A 15544-nucleotide genomic window follows, 5' to 3' on the forward strand; every position below is an offset into this window, starting at 1 on the left:
GGTTTCTTCTGTATGACATAAAAAACACAAATGACGAAACAAAATATTAAAGCCAAAGACTATAGACACATCATCAAAAATTAAAGCCACAGTTATACAGAGAACTTCAAAGAAGGAAGAGACAAAGGATTTTATACCACTTACAGTGATAAACTAAAAAGCAAGGTTTATTCTAAGAAGAGAAACACATATTTGCTAGGAAGGAACTACAATGTCAGCAGGTAACTGAGAGTGGGAACAAATATAAAAAGATAAACCATTAGAAAGTGAATTTTAAAACAAATATACCAACAAAAGGTTTAATATAGATAAAAATGAGAGCGGATACTTATGTTTGACTGTATTATTTTAAAATCACATTAATATGAATTCATGTGCAGAAAAAGATTTGTTCGAACTCTCTGAATACCTACTGTATTGTGACCTCTCTAGGGGATGTACTGATTTGGTTTATGTCTGCTCCCAGGCCACATCTTCTCAATTTGGTCATTTTGGGGGCGGGGGGGGGTGGAGTCCTGAAGTGCAAGTAAAACTGACTAGGTGACAAGGGATGCTTTTTATTTTAACTGATAGTTTATAGCAAACTAACCGATAATCTCATTCAAGCAATTTTTTTTTCCATCAAAGAGTCTTTCAAACATTTTTGAGCCAATTTCACTGCATACCAGGAACTATAGCATTCTTCACAGAACTTTACACACTGTTACAACTTTGTGTGTGTATAAAAATGATTCAATTTCATTTTTTTTTTTAACCTAGTAACTTGTTATCATTAGATATAGGACTTATATTGACTTGACATTGTTCCTTGACTTGTTTTTTTTTTTTTTTTTTTTATAAAGGCCAGGGACAATTAGAGCCCTAAGCATGCCCATTAAGACTCCACAGATCTGGCCCCATTTCCTCCCATTCCTTCTGCACTCCAGTCCCTCACAAGGCAGGTGCCATTCCTCATATCTGTCAGGCACTCTGATCTTTGGGACTTCTCTTCCCAGAATGCTCTTCTCTCACCTCATTCAGATTATTTTCTGCACCTCTCAAACATTGTTTTTTTGTCTCTACATGCTCCTTTTACCCTCACTATGGCTCACACCGCCTTACTTCTTTTTTTCAAAAAACATGTATTTGCTATTATTTCATCACACACTGATTTGTCTACTAACTCCATCTTTAGACTGCAATCACCATGTGGGCAAGAATTTTGTTTTATTTACCGTACTCAGCACCTAGAATAGGGATTCTCCAATAATATAGAAAGGCACATTTTAAAAAAATGAATAAATGAAGTAGATACAGAGAATTACTGTAAACCAAAGTATTTTGAAATTTTGATATGTAAGAAAAGAGATAAATTATAGCTGCCTTGTGCAGATGGCAGCAACCAGAGTCTCTACTATGTGGGCTAAGCCATCATTCTACCATCACATGGATGATATCCTTATCCTTATTCTGCAGCTAGGAGCACAGATCCAGCAGCCAGATAGCCTGGTTTCAAGTTTGGGCTCTACCACCTACAAACAAGCTCAGGGCAAGTTAACCTCCCTGTGCTTCCTTGGTTTCCTCATCCATAAACTGGTGATTAATAATAGCACCGACTTCACAGAATTAAATGAGAAAATATTTTGAGGCGCTGCTTAGAATAGTGGCTGGTAAATGCTGGGGCTTCCCAGGTGATACAGTGGTAAAGAACCTGCCTGTCAATACAGGAGACACAAGCAATATGGGTTCTATGCCTGGGTTAAGAAGATCCCCTGGAGTAGGAAATGGCAACCCATTCTGGTATTCTTGCCTGGAAAATTCCAATGATAGAGGAGCCTGGAAAGCTACAGTCCATGGGGCCACAAAGAGGCAGACACAACTGAACACACACAACAACAAAAGTACATGCCACATATCTTTGTTAAATAAAATAATTACTAAACGAGAACCTGGACAAAAGAGAAAGTTGGAAAAGCACAGTTTGGGACAGTTTGGGGAGATTTAGCAAAAATTTTTTTTCTGACTATAGTTGCTCTGAGAATCTCTTCCCTACCCCTACCCTAAGACAGTATCATCTAAACTGATCAGTGAAACATGCTTCAGTGACTACTCAGAATTTCAAAGGGAAGTGATTACTTCACAGATCCTAGTCCCATTGACTGATTCCTAGTCTCCAGCCTCCCTATAAACTTCCTCCTCTCCTCCCCCTTCCAAGGGAGCTGGGACATCTGGCACATGCTCTCGGTATTTACAGGGAGGCAATGATGAGGTCAGCCTCTCCAACTAACCTGGAAGAAATGAATGCCTTGTGTGACACCCTAGGCTAAATTTTACAAGGATGCTCCTCTGTGTGAGAAGAACACAGAGAAGAAACACATAAATAATGTAATAATATGCAAAATATACATATCTTATATATAATAAACCAACATTTCTTGTGTTCTCCCCCATGGACTATAGCCCACCAGGCTCCTCTGTCTGTCCATGGAATTCTCCAGGCAAGAATACTGGAGTGGATAACCATTCCCTTCTCCAGGGGATCTTCCCCATCCAGGGATTGAACCCTAGTCTCCTGCATTACAGGCAGATCGTTTACAGTCTCAGCCACCAGGGAAGTCCTTCACTTTCGCTTCATTATATACTAATATAAATTCACGAGGACTGCTTGGTCTGTATTGTCCTAGACGTAACTCTAAAGGAACCCCCAACTTTTCCCTTCCTTGTCTGCAACATCCAAAGAAGATGCTCTTCCATTTTTCCTCTCTGAATCTCTGGGTTCCCAGACAGTGCCCTCTGCACAAGGAACTGAAATAGGAAGGAAGGGGGACGGGCACACACTTTAAAAGAATGACATAGCCCAAGGAGATGACAGAAACTAATTAGAACCAAATAAATCCAAAATCCAAGATGGCAGACAAGTCAACTTCCACCAGACCTTGAGCCTCAGTATATGCTCACTGCAACATATCAGCGAGCAAATGATACGTCCACAGGCACCGTGACAGTTCCACGGCCAACGAAAGGCAAAAAAGTGGGCGGTAGCCCAATTCCTGGAAATCTGCACCCTTCCCCAAAATAGTTGGAATAATCCTCCTACTCATTAGCCTATGAAATTACTCAAGCCCTAAAAACTAACTAATCAATGTTTCAAGGCAGCTCTTGCCTTCTGAAATGGCCTACACTCCACCTGTGGAGTGTGTTTCTCTCTAAATAAATCCACTTCTCACCTTTGTCTCACTTTGTCTTTCACTGAATTCTCTCTGCAATGAAACTTCAAGAACCTGAGCTTCATTAAATCCTGAAAGCTGTGATCTCAGTTAAAAGACCATGGGTTCAAGTTCCAGTCAGAGATTTGGTTGGGTTCAAGTCCCAGTTTGAGGTATGCAATTTCAGAACTAGCGCAGTTCTTACTGGACTCCTCTGGATTCTAGAGTTTTAATATCCTGTGTTGGTGGCAATAGTTTACTTCTGTGTCTCTGCTCTGTCTCTTTGCCCCTGGTACCTCTGGTTGGTAAAGCTGAATCCTGGCTGAGATACCCAGTGCCTTCTGGGATATGGTATAACTAATTAGGCCTCCAATTGTGCCTTTCCCTTCCCTTCGCAGATGGAGCAAACCTCTCAACCATGCCTTAAAGGGAAATAGTCCTAATAATTGAGTTTCCAGATGCCAAATAACTCAGCATGGGGGGCCATGTAAACAGAGACTATCAGTATTGGCAGCAAAATCCAACATATTATTTTTTATCAGAATGAGCATTCTAGCTATGCTCAAAAAGGTATTTGAAAACAACAGGCCAGCAATGTCCAGAGGGAACAAAGGAAAAAAGCCATCAAACTGAGCTGCAGTAAATTTCATGAAAACAATTCCTTTGCTTGGTTCATGTGATATAACCAGCTCTGTTACAAGGTTACCTCATCCTCTCCACGAAATTGTTTTCCCGTAAATCTCAGTGGCCATCCATTCCTGTCTACACATTCTGTTCCTAAAATAGACACCATCTAAAAATCTCTTCAAGAAGCTTTGTGGAGGAAGGCCTAAACTGCAACACTACCCCTGCAAGAGGGATGCGATGGCTTGACGGCAGTTACCAAAGCAGCGACCACAAAGGAGAGGCTTAAAGGAGTGTTCCACCGAAGTTATTGGGCTTCCCAAATGCACAGATGAGGGGAAAGTAAAGTGTGAGACCCTGGTGTGCATGTAGGAGTTCCAAGTTGCATCACCCTAGCGTGCCAGGTATTGTAGCAAGCAGGAAAGGGAAGCGGCCCACTGCTCTGGAGGACAGAAATGAAAGCAGGGATAGCCAACCTCAGCATGGAAGTTTCCTATTTCTGCTTGGCATCAGCCTCTTGGGATGATTGAAAGCGCTTAATGGGGAAATATGTTCTGTTACTACACTAGCACATCAGAAATACCACGTGAACCTGAAAATCCATAGAAAAAAGAAGCCACATTTTATAGGTGTGATAGCAACAGCGTTTGGCAATTTGCAAGTTTGCTACAGCGCCTTAGAAATATTGAGTCGCATGCACATATGGAGAGAATGTTACCCGGCTTTGGCTTTAATTCTTTCCTGGGACATGTGAAAAAGCAACTCTCTTTTGGACTCATTTGCTAAAGAGGAGTGACAGCTGTCACAGAGTCACTGAAGGGAACAAAAAGAAACGGGAAGCAAATGTGGTGGGGGTGGGGGGTGTCTTTAAACAAATACCTCAAACAGGTAGCAGAGAGGGGATCCATGATAACAAGGACCTTTGAAAAAGCCTCCAGTCCACCCAGAGACCTTTTCTTGTGCTGTCTGTAAAAGCCACACGGTTCACACTGAGGACTGAACAGGATCTGCAGTATCACTGCTGCTAGTGACCTCTGTGTAATTAAAAGTAACTCAACCTTCCCCATTTGGCATTCCAGGAAGAAGGGCTTCTTTCCCACTACCCTCCAGCTCCTTTATTACCATGCTCAATCGGAGTTACAAACAATAAATCCTTGTCCCCTTCTGGCCCAAGGCAGGCGGCATTTCTCCTCAAAAGCCCAGCCTCTGCCGAGGAGGCTCAAATCCCTGCAGTGCTAGGTTCCAGCCGCGGTTCCCGCTGCTGGCTTTCTTCCTGTGGGGTTAACTTGAGATCTAATTTTTGCTCCATCCTTAGGAACAATATGACCTCTATTTACAGCTCCGCCTGTCCAGTTCTAAAGCACCGGTGAAGGAGGAGGGGGCTTCAAAGGGAGACCTTGAATAGGATGGAGGGTAGCAAAGGCAAGAGCTGGCCAGGTGCCAAGCTATTTCAGGCCAAAGAATCCCATCTTGTATCAAAATGCTGAACTGCAAAACTAACCTGATTTCAGTTCGTGGAAGGTGGAGAGGGGAGGGGGGAGGGGAAGGGGAGGAGAAGAGGAGGAGAAGAGAGGGAGGAGGGGGACCCGCCGGTCCGAATTCACATACAAAAATGGACTTCCTGCTCTGCCCAAACTGTATTTCCACGGGCTCTTTTTCCGCCCCCCAAAAGAATAACTGGAATGAACATGCCTAAGATCGCGACGAAATAAGCAGATGGCTTACCTGATAAAAAGGAAAATTACCCATCTGCAATGAGGAACAGCATCTCCCAAAGACCAGATGATAACGTGCCTTCAGTTGCAATTGTTCTGATTCTTTCTTGCAAAGGTGACCAAGTATTTACGGGGACTGCAGTCTCGCTGGGGCAGGACACACACACACAAACACACACGCGCGCACACATACACACATGCACCAGAGACCTCTGCAGTATCCTCTCGGCTTCATCCTCGCCTCACTCTATGGTACCTAATACAAATCAGCAAATAGCTGGTTTAAAAAAAAAAAAAAAAAAAAGTCGAGGTAGCACCTTACATTACATCGCCATCTAGTGGTCAAACATTAAATATTCTTTTACCAGGCAGAATTCCGTGTTCTTTTTCAACCTCTTTTCTCTCAGCCTCATATCCCTCTTCCCTTTGATCTCTCACTATTGCTGTGTCTGTTTCCTCTTCATTTCTAATTTCTCTATCAAATAACTAATGAATCAACGACGAAAAAGTTTAAAACTAAATATAGCTATTTTCAAGCCCAGCAAACTACTTTTGTGTTGTTTTTGCATTTTATTTTTGTTCAAAAGTATTACTTTATTCTTACTATGAATCTTTGTTATCTTTACAAATTACATAACCTGTGAATAAAACTTTGTCTTTTTTATTCCACCAGAAGAAAATTAGGAGGCCATTTATGACAGATCAGTGGCTTTCCAATGGGGATCTACTTGAAATTCTTTCTCATTTTTAACATTGTGTTTTAATAGCAGGTTCTGTATTATAGTGAAGACATCTGAGTGAGAAGTTGTGTTACTACAAGTTCAGTCCTCATGTGCCTTTGAGCAAGTCCCTGACCTCTTCGAGAACTTGTCTTCTCCCACCTTCATTTGTTGTTAAGATTATACTCCCATTCTGTCTATGGTTCTATTACCCTTTACTGCATTATATTTCCATGGTTTTTAGACATGACCTAAAACTTAGTTATAACAACATTTTAGTAAGCAAATATATATTTTGACTCCAACTAAGTATTACCTATTGATAGAATTATGAAAGCCACGTGTATCAGGTTTTCCTAAGACAAGGGAGAATTCATGCTAAACTATTTATAACTCCAGGAAATGAGAGAGCAGCTTTCTGTGTTATAAACTGTACTTTAAAACTGAACAGTCTTTAGCATTTGGTCATGCATATGCTCACAATTAACTATGTGTAGATTAGTCATCCGGCATAATTTGCAGTAAATATTTCATCCTGGTTATCTGTTATCTAATCCACTTATTATCGATAACTATCTTGCCTTATTATTGATAACTATCTTGCAAAGAGTCAGATACAACTTAGAGACTGAACAACAATCTTGCCTGTGCTTTATCATTTATTAAATGACATCACCTTCAATATTTAATTGTTCTATTCCTTACTATAAGACAGTGTGGTAAATACTATTAATATTATTAAAATTATTCCCATTATACATTTGGGAATCCTGAGGGCTTTATGACCCTCACTGAGATTTAGTAAAGGCTGCATCTAGCTTGCAAAGTAATAAAGCTAAAGTTTTTGGTCCTAAAGTCCATTTGTTCTGTACAACATACTCAAAAGTCCTCTTTTCTTTCCCTATTCTAGAATCACAGGAAAGTAATCTTCATTTCTGTGTTCACAAGACATTTACTAACCCTTATGTATAAATTACTCATAGATGAGAAGGGTCTATCTTCTCATCTATAAAAGAAAGAAATTAAGATTATTTCCTGCTCAGCTCTAAAATCCTAAACTTCCATGAAGGCCAGGCAAGGTAGGATGAACACTGCCAATCTATTCGGGCAATTCCTTGGTGATCCAGTGGTTAGGACCACTGTGCTTAGTGGTTAGGAAGCAGTGCTTCCACAGCTGGGGCCCGGATTCCATCCCTGGTCAGAAAACTAAGATTCTGCAAGCTATAGGGTGTGGGTAAATAATGTTCTTCAGTCTCTGGCAGAGTCTGGGTAATCTTGAAAGGAGCTGGAGAGACAGGTGACCGAATGGACCAACATTTGGTAAATAATTACTGGGATGTTAAGAGATGAAGAGAAAATGGGAAATGTGTGAACTAACAGGCAGTACTTTTAAAATCTTTAGACTAACTAGTTACATGTGAATGGTCCTTATGATTTAGACAAAATAAGGACACCTCTGACCACATGCATTCATGTCTTATAATTGCTTATTATAGAGGTCAATATTTTGAGTGTCTGCTCATCACAGTCTTCTCAACAGCGCTCCCTACCTGATCCCTAGAAGTGAACCTGTGCTCCTAGAGGACCAGAAAACAGGACGTTGCCACATGTGATTCTGACAGCTGTGGGGGCCAGTCCTCGCTCACAATGCCGACTCAGGACAAGTAGACCAGGGCACGGAGGAGAGGAATTACACAGGCGTGGAAGGGGAAATAGTGAAAAAAGACAGAATCATCAAAAAGGCTACAAATAAATGCTGGCAAGGATGCAGAGGAAAGGGGGCCCTTGTACTCTATTGGTGACAATGTAATTTGTACAGTCATATGGAAAACAGTATGAAGGCTTAAAAAAAAAAAAAATAGAACTACCCCATGACCCAGTAATACCACTCCTGGGTATATATTAGACAAAAACCAAAAACACTAATCTGAAAGATTCATGCAAAGAAGATGTGATAATATAAACAAGTAACACAATGGTATAGATATATATATATATATATACTCAGCCTAAAAAGAATGGAATTTTTCCATTTGCAGTGACAAAGATGGAATTGGAGAGCATTATGTGAAGTGAATGGAGAAGGGAATGGCAACCCACTCCAGCATTCTTGCCTGGAGAATCTTGTGGACAGAGGAGCCTGGTGATCTACAGTCCATGGGGTTGCAAAGCATCAGACACGACTGAACAACCAACAACACGTTAAGTGAAATAAGTCAGACAGAGAAAGATAAAGACGTACGATATCACTTTCATGTGGAATCTTAAAACTACTACAAACTAGTGAATATAACATAAAAGATGCAGATTCACAGATATAGAAATCAAACTAGTAGTTACGAGTGGGAAGTGGGAGGTACAAACTGTTGAGTATAAGACAGGGTCAAGGATATATTGCAACCCCATAGACTATAGCCCGCCGGGCTCCTCTGTCCATAGATCTCCAGGCAAGAATACTGGAGTGGTGTGCCATTCCCTTCTTCAGGGGATCTTCCCAATCCAGGGATTGAATCTAGGTCTCCCACATGGCAGGCAGATTCTTTACTGTCTGAGACATCATGGAAGCCCAGTACCAACAGGGTCAAGGATATTTTGTACAACGTGGGGAATAAGCCAATATTTTGTAATAACCATAAATGGAAAGTAACCTTTAAAACTCTATAAAATTTTTCAAAAATAAACAATTTTTTAAAAGACAGCCAGAAAACTGATGACTTTCTGTTTCTGATACTAGTTTTTCCCAAAATTGAGATATTTTCCTGATTTGGGGTTCCGTGATAGTCACAAATAAACTCCACTGTTGCTTAGTTGAGCTTGGTTTCTCTTCTCTCTGGTGTTCTAGCCAGTTTCCTCGCTGCAGGAATCCAAATGCCCAGGCCCTTGAGAGCTCTCAAGTACCGCTCATAGCCTGGGCATCTGACACTTCACTTATTCACTTCAAGCACCAGCTAGAAGTCAGGCACTTTTTCAGACACAGGAGTTACATCAGTGAACAAACTAGATCAAAATCCCTCTACTAGCACAGTACATTTACTCCAATACATCAGATAAATGGAAAGGCATGCTGTTTTCAACACACACATTACCCTTCCACCTCTATATCTTTGTTCATAATCTTCACTTGACAGATCCTCCTTCCATCTGTCCATGGAAAATTCTACCAAGGTTCTAGGTCACATATTCTTTTTACTGTAATGTCTTTCTTGTTTTCTCAATAGGTAAGATCTCTTTTCTTTTGTTAATTACAGAACTTTGTATTTTACATTGCAGAATATGGTTATTTGTTAAGCTGAACACACTGGGCATATGAAATTAAATGCCTTTTCTGACATACTCTGGAAAAATAAGGCCAACATCCTATCCACTGAAAAATGAGTATATTTAATGAATAGCTTGTCATTCTGTACACAAGGTTTACAATTCATCAGAGATGAACCAGTTGAACAACATTGGTAACTTTACTTATTCCTTATATTAGGCTTGGCACAAAGACAAGATGTAAGATTACTATTAAAGCAGCATAGTATACACTTAAATGCACATATTCCTAAAAGTTGGTTAAAGGCAAATTAAAATTTACCTATGGCTATGGCTGATTCTGGAAAAGGTCAGTTTTCATTCCAATCCCAAAGAAAGGCAATGCCAAAGAATGCTCAAACTACCACACAATTGCATTCATCTCACACACTAGTAAAGTAATGCTCAAAATTATTCAACCAGGCTTCAGCAATATGTGAACCATGAACTTCCAGATGTTCAAGCTGGTTTTAGAAAAGGCAGAGGAACCAGAGATCAAATTGCCAACATCCGATGGATCATCAAAAAAGCAAGAGAGTTCCAGAAAAACATCTATTTCTGCTTTATTGACGATGCCAAAGCCTTCGACTGTGTGGATCACAATAAACTGTGGAAAATTCTGAAAGAGATGGGAATACCAGACCACCTGACCTGCCTCTTGAGACACCTATATTCAGGTCAGGAAGCAACAGTTAGAACTGGACATGGAACAACAGACTGGTTCCAAATAGGAAAAGGAGTACGTCAAGGCTGTATATTATCACTCTGCTTATTTAACTTATATGCAGAGTACATCATGAGAAATGCTGGGCTGGGAGAAGCACAAGCTAGAATCAAGACTGCCGGAAGAAATATCAATAACCTCAGATATGCAGATGACACCACCCTTATGGCAGAAAGTGAAGAAGAACTAAAGAACTTCTTGATGAAAGTGAAAGAGAAGAGTGAAAAAGTTGGCTTGAAACTCAACATTCAGAAAACTAAGATCATGGCATCTGGTCCCATCAATTCATGGGAAATAGATGGGGAGACATTGGAAACAGTGTCAAACTTTATTTTGGGGGACTCCAAAATCACTGCAGATGGTCACAGCCATGAAATTAAAAGACGCTTACTCCTTGGAAGGAAAGTTATGACCAACCTAGATATCATGTTAAAAAGCAGAGACATTACTTTGCCAACAAAAGTCCACCTAGCCAAGGCTATGGTTTTTCCAGTGGTCATGTATGGATGTGAGAGTTGGACTGTGAAGAAAGCTAAGCACTGAAGAATTGATGCTTTTGAACTGTGGTGTAGGTGAAGACTCTTGAGAGTCCCTTGGACTGCAAGGAGATCCAACCAGCCCATCCTAAAGGAGATCAGTCCTGGGTGTTCATTGGAAGGACTGATGCTGAAGCTGAAACTACAATACTTTGGCCACCTCATGGGAAGAGTTGACTCACTGGAAAAGACCCTGATGCTGGGAGAGATCAGGGGCAGGAGGAGAAGGGGACGACAGAGGATGAGATGGCTGGATGGCATCACCAACTCGATGGACATGAGTTTGAGTAAACTCCGGGAGTTGGCGATGGACAGGGAGGCCTGGCATGCTGCAATTCATGGGGTCGCAAATTGCTGGACACGACCGAGCGATTGAACTGAACTGAACTGAACTGATGGCTGATTCATGTTGAGGTTTGACAGAAAACAACAAAATTCTGTAAAGCAATTATACTTCAATTAAAAAATAAATAACTTTTAAAAAAGAAAAAAGATAAATTAAAATGAATCTTTATCTATATTCTCTTATAACACTACAGTTCTTTTCCCTTTTGGCTTTCTGCTGACAGTTTTATGTACATACCTTATTTGCGTCCCAGACTCTAAACTCCTTGTAGAACCAGTTTTACATTGGTTTTACATTGGTTTACATTATTTATCTGTGAATGGAAGTTAATTTATTGAGAAATAATTTTCTTTCCCACTGTTACATTTCCAGTTTCAAAGAATGATAGGGTCATTTCCCTCCTTCCCACCCTGAAAGCTAGCCATTCCAAGAGGTCCTCTGTAATCTCTTCCTAGAAAGCAGAAAGAACATACAGGCCATCTCCCATGTAACAACACTTTTTCAACTTGTGAATACACGGACTTACTAAACCAACTAAGAGGCCTGGGCTGTGTACCTTTCCTTTGAGAAAGTTCCTAACAAGGCAAAGAGAATGAAAGCATGAGATACCCTTTAGTCTTTGAAGCATTAGCTCTGCCATGAGACTTGAATTGTTCCTTTGGAAGAGCTTTGTTGGGAGTCAGTGGCGGCAATTCATTGCTCAGTGCCCAATACAGAAAGGGAATATTGTAATGGGACATCATCACTGTCAATAAATCTTAGATGTGAAAGAAAAAGAGGAGTCACTGAGGTAGAAAAAGTCATGCCATGTCTTTTTGTCTGTCAGTACTGAGACAACCTGGAGCATCTTCTGCTGTGATGAGAACTCTGCAAAAGTTCAAGGGGAAGAACTTAAATTGGAAGGCTGAAGAGTCAGTGTAACTAATATCTCAATATTATTTAATGTTTTCTTGCATAAAAAATAAAGGGAGAGCTCCCCTGGTGTTTCAGTGGTAAATAATCCTCCTGCCAATGCAGGAGACATGGATTCAATCCCTGATCCTGGAAGATTCCACATGCCATGGAGCAGCTAAGCCCATGTGTGGCTTAACACAACTGTCAAGCCATCACTCTAGAGTTCAGGAGCTGCAACCACTGAGACCACGCTCCGCAGCTACTGAAGCTTGTGTGCCCTGAAGCCCGTGTTCCTCGGCAAGAGAAGCCATGCAATGAGGAGCCCGCACATTGCAACCAGAGACTAGCCCCTCTTACTGCAACTAGAGAAAAAAGCCCTTGCAGCAATGAAGAACCAGCACAGCCAAAAGTAAATAAATAAATACAATTATTCTTTTAATAAAGAAAATTTGTTGTCAAAACATGCTGCCTGACACCCACCTCTTGGAATTCTGAAACTTGTTAGTTGCCTTACAAAAAGTAAATTCACTCAGTTAACTTGGGGCCTCACAGGAAAAATGGGATAACTCTGAATCTTTGGCCAAAAATAATGGTCAAATCATTATGTTTTGAATTTTGGATTCCATTGCTCAGAGTTATAAATGGCATTTGGGTTTTAAGGCATAAAGTGTTTCTAGATTCTCCTGTAATTTGTATGCGAATCTAGGCTCAAGGAGCTGGGTTCCTTTTTGAAAGAAAGGAATCCGGGTGCTGGGATCTGGAGTTGAACCTGGGCAGTGGTCTGACCTTGGGATGCTGTCCCCAAAGATATAGTGGTAATGCCATCAGACTGTGGGTGGTGACAGGACTTTTGATGAAGTGAGTGAGTGATTCCAGCATGGATAGAAAATAGCAGAGTCAGAATATGAACCCAGACTTTATGATTCTAAATCCAAAGGACCACTGTGTTATTAGCTGGCTTCAAATCCTGGCTTTGCCCTTGAGAATGAAACATGGAATAAGCACAGTACTGATGTGATCCCGTGGTTAACATCATTTTCCACTCCAGGGCTTTGCTTTTATAGATATGAGTTTCCCAGTCCTTTTTTTGAACATGCAGCAATCTGCAAAGATTTACTACCCATTCCTTGCTCTCTCTCCCGAATGTTCACTAACACAGTGCCTTTAGCAGCCACTCTTTTCGAAATAGAAATCACTGCCTAGCAGAAAATAATTAACTCTTATCTTTACTTTTCAGGTTAAATTATCCCTTTGAAAATGAGCCAGAAATAAATGCAGGATTTACTGACTGTTAGATACATAAAGAAGGAAACTGCAATTAGGAACCCTCTTTTAGGAGGACTAGAGCTAGTTTTTCAGCAAGTTTTAAGTTACAGTTTCTTAATAGCACAAAATTGGTCTTTTGGTTTCAGAACATTTTGTAGGTACCAGAAGGTAAGCACTTAAAACCGTAGTACAGTCCACACATCCCACTGAAACAAAAAACAGCTATTTTTAAAATACGCTACCAAATATTTGAAGGTCCCCACTTGAATTTACTTAATCAAGGTTGTAGGGGCTTGTGATTTCCCACTCATAGATGCCATTTTTAAAAATCACTTACAATATATTGAGCTTATGTCATTAGAATTGTTTTTCTTACCAATTTTATTCTAAGATGTTTCTTAAACATCTCTAGAAGCAATGCATTTGTGGGCACATGGGATTTTATTAAGAGTTTCTAAAACATCATTAAAATTACTCCTGACTCTCCCTCTGGTAGAGGGATAAACAGAGATAAACAGAGATAAATAGAGAAGAATAAACAGTTAGGGGTTTTCTTACCTCACCACAGTTCTGTCTTTTACAGTGAGAAAGAGGGGGAGAGGATTACCACAGAGATCATCAAATTCCCCCAGATTCCCCCAAATCGCTACACCTCTCCCCAGCCCACCCCACCACCAGCTTCTCCACGCCTTCCTGCTCTTCCATCCAAAGCAATAAAAGCCAGAAGTTAATCATAAATCCACAGAGGATCATTCCCAGGGTTGCAGTTACTTCTTGTTGGAATATTCGCTGCAATTTCCTTTCAGTTACATAGGTAGCCATTGGTGCTGGAGAAGGAAATAGTGGTATTTCCATGCCAAATAAGCAGGTTTTATGGACAAGACATGGTAATGTAGAAACCTGACTTCTCAAAGGAGAATTACAAACATAAATGTAAAACATCTGAAGATATCAACATTGCAATATTGCTTCAAGGTGGGTATTAAATTACAAAACTATTCTTTATCATTTTGCATAATATTATCCTTCCTGTTATATAACCACCCAAGCAACTCTTTAAAAAACCACTCTATCATTGCACAGTGTATACATTAATCAAATAATCATATTATTAAAACAAATACAATGTTATATGTCAATTATATCTCAGTTTTTAAAAATTACTCTATTGTTCCATATAAATTTCAATTTAGAATCCTTTATTATTTCGAGGCCTGGTTTATTTTTGTTCTTTTTTTTCTTCAGTTAAAGTGTAAGAGCATGCTAACAATATTTACTGAGGACAACCTCAATGTCATTTTTTTCATAACAAGCTCTTTGCCTTTCCCTAAATAAGCCAGGAGCCATCACATTTGGATATTCTGCTTCCTCCCTTTCCTCTGCTTGGATTCCTCCTTTTTGCCCACATCCCCTCTTCTTTTATCTGCGCACTTCTCCATTGTCCAGTCCAACCCCATAATCTTTTTGACAGCAAGACCTATGTCTCATGCATTATTTTATTCCCCCAACATACCACAGTGTCTGCAGTTGAATGAAGGTACTTTCTGAAGATGAACTGACAGCATCTGCTGACTACTGATGAATCAAAATTCCAGAATGAAACTCCACTACCATTTACAGGTAGGATAAAATAACGTTTTCAAACCTCGTAAAGCAGAATGTCAACTGGCATAAATGTGCACCACTGCTCTAAAGATTCGATGATTTTTGAGGAAGTGTGGAGCTGGAAAGTCCTTAGAGATTAGTCAGACAAGGGATTTTACTTCAGATATGAGGGATGATGTCAAGAGAAATGATGTGACTTGACCAAGGTCACCTAGCTAGTTTTATCCCCCCAAAGTCCATTCAATTTTTTCCACAGCCTAACTATGAAGGAAAATAATATTGAGTAGGTGCATCAGCTCATAAGAAGCAAAATGGAAGTGAGTGGAGTATTTCTAGATACGCCACAATTGATTTTCACTCATGTTTTGACAGAGTGGATGTGATGGAGTGTATCATCGCAGTCACTGTTTAAGAAGGTGACGGACTAACCAACACTGGCTTTAGTAAAGGGTAAAGAAAGGGACTGTCCTTCAGTCTTGCTCTGTGCACTGATTAAACATTAACCTAAGTGTTCAAGGACGTGAGAATCAGGTACTCAGAGTAAAACACTAACAGTTTTCAGAAATGCAGACCCAAAAAGAGCCCCAAGAAATATCCATGAAGCAAATGGCCATGAAGCTGTACAATTTCTGT

The 15544-nt window shown here is 40.2% G+C and overlaps 1 protein-coding gene across 8 annotated transcripts in view; it reads right to left on the minus strand.

Annotated features, from left to right (window-relative positions):
- SCN1A (sodium voltage-gated channel alpha subunit 1) overlaps positions 1 to 15544 on the minus strand; it is a 186969-nt gene that overhangs the window by 157863 nt on the left and 13562 nt on the right. For 6 of the 8 annotated variants that reach the window (XM_043487901.1, XM_043487897.1, XM_043487899.1 and 3 more), the window contains exon 1: positions 5535 to 5786. The exons of the other annotated variants lie outside the window; for them this stretch is intronic. The gene's annotated coding sequence lies outside the window, so the exon portion shown is untranslated. Of the gene's footprint in view, positions 1 to 5534; positions 5787 to 15544 lie in introns of those variants that run through there. 8 annotated transcript variants of the gene reach the window in all.

The sequence above is a fragment of the Cervus canadensis genome, chromosome 15 (assembly GCF_019320065.1).
Source record: "Cervus canadensis isolate Bull #8, Minnesota chromosome 15, ASM1932006v1, whole genome shotgun sequence".
In the NCBI taxonomy this organism is placed as follows: Eukaryota; Metazoa; Chordata; class Mammalia; order Artiodactyla; family Cervidae; genus Cervus; species Cervus canadensis.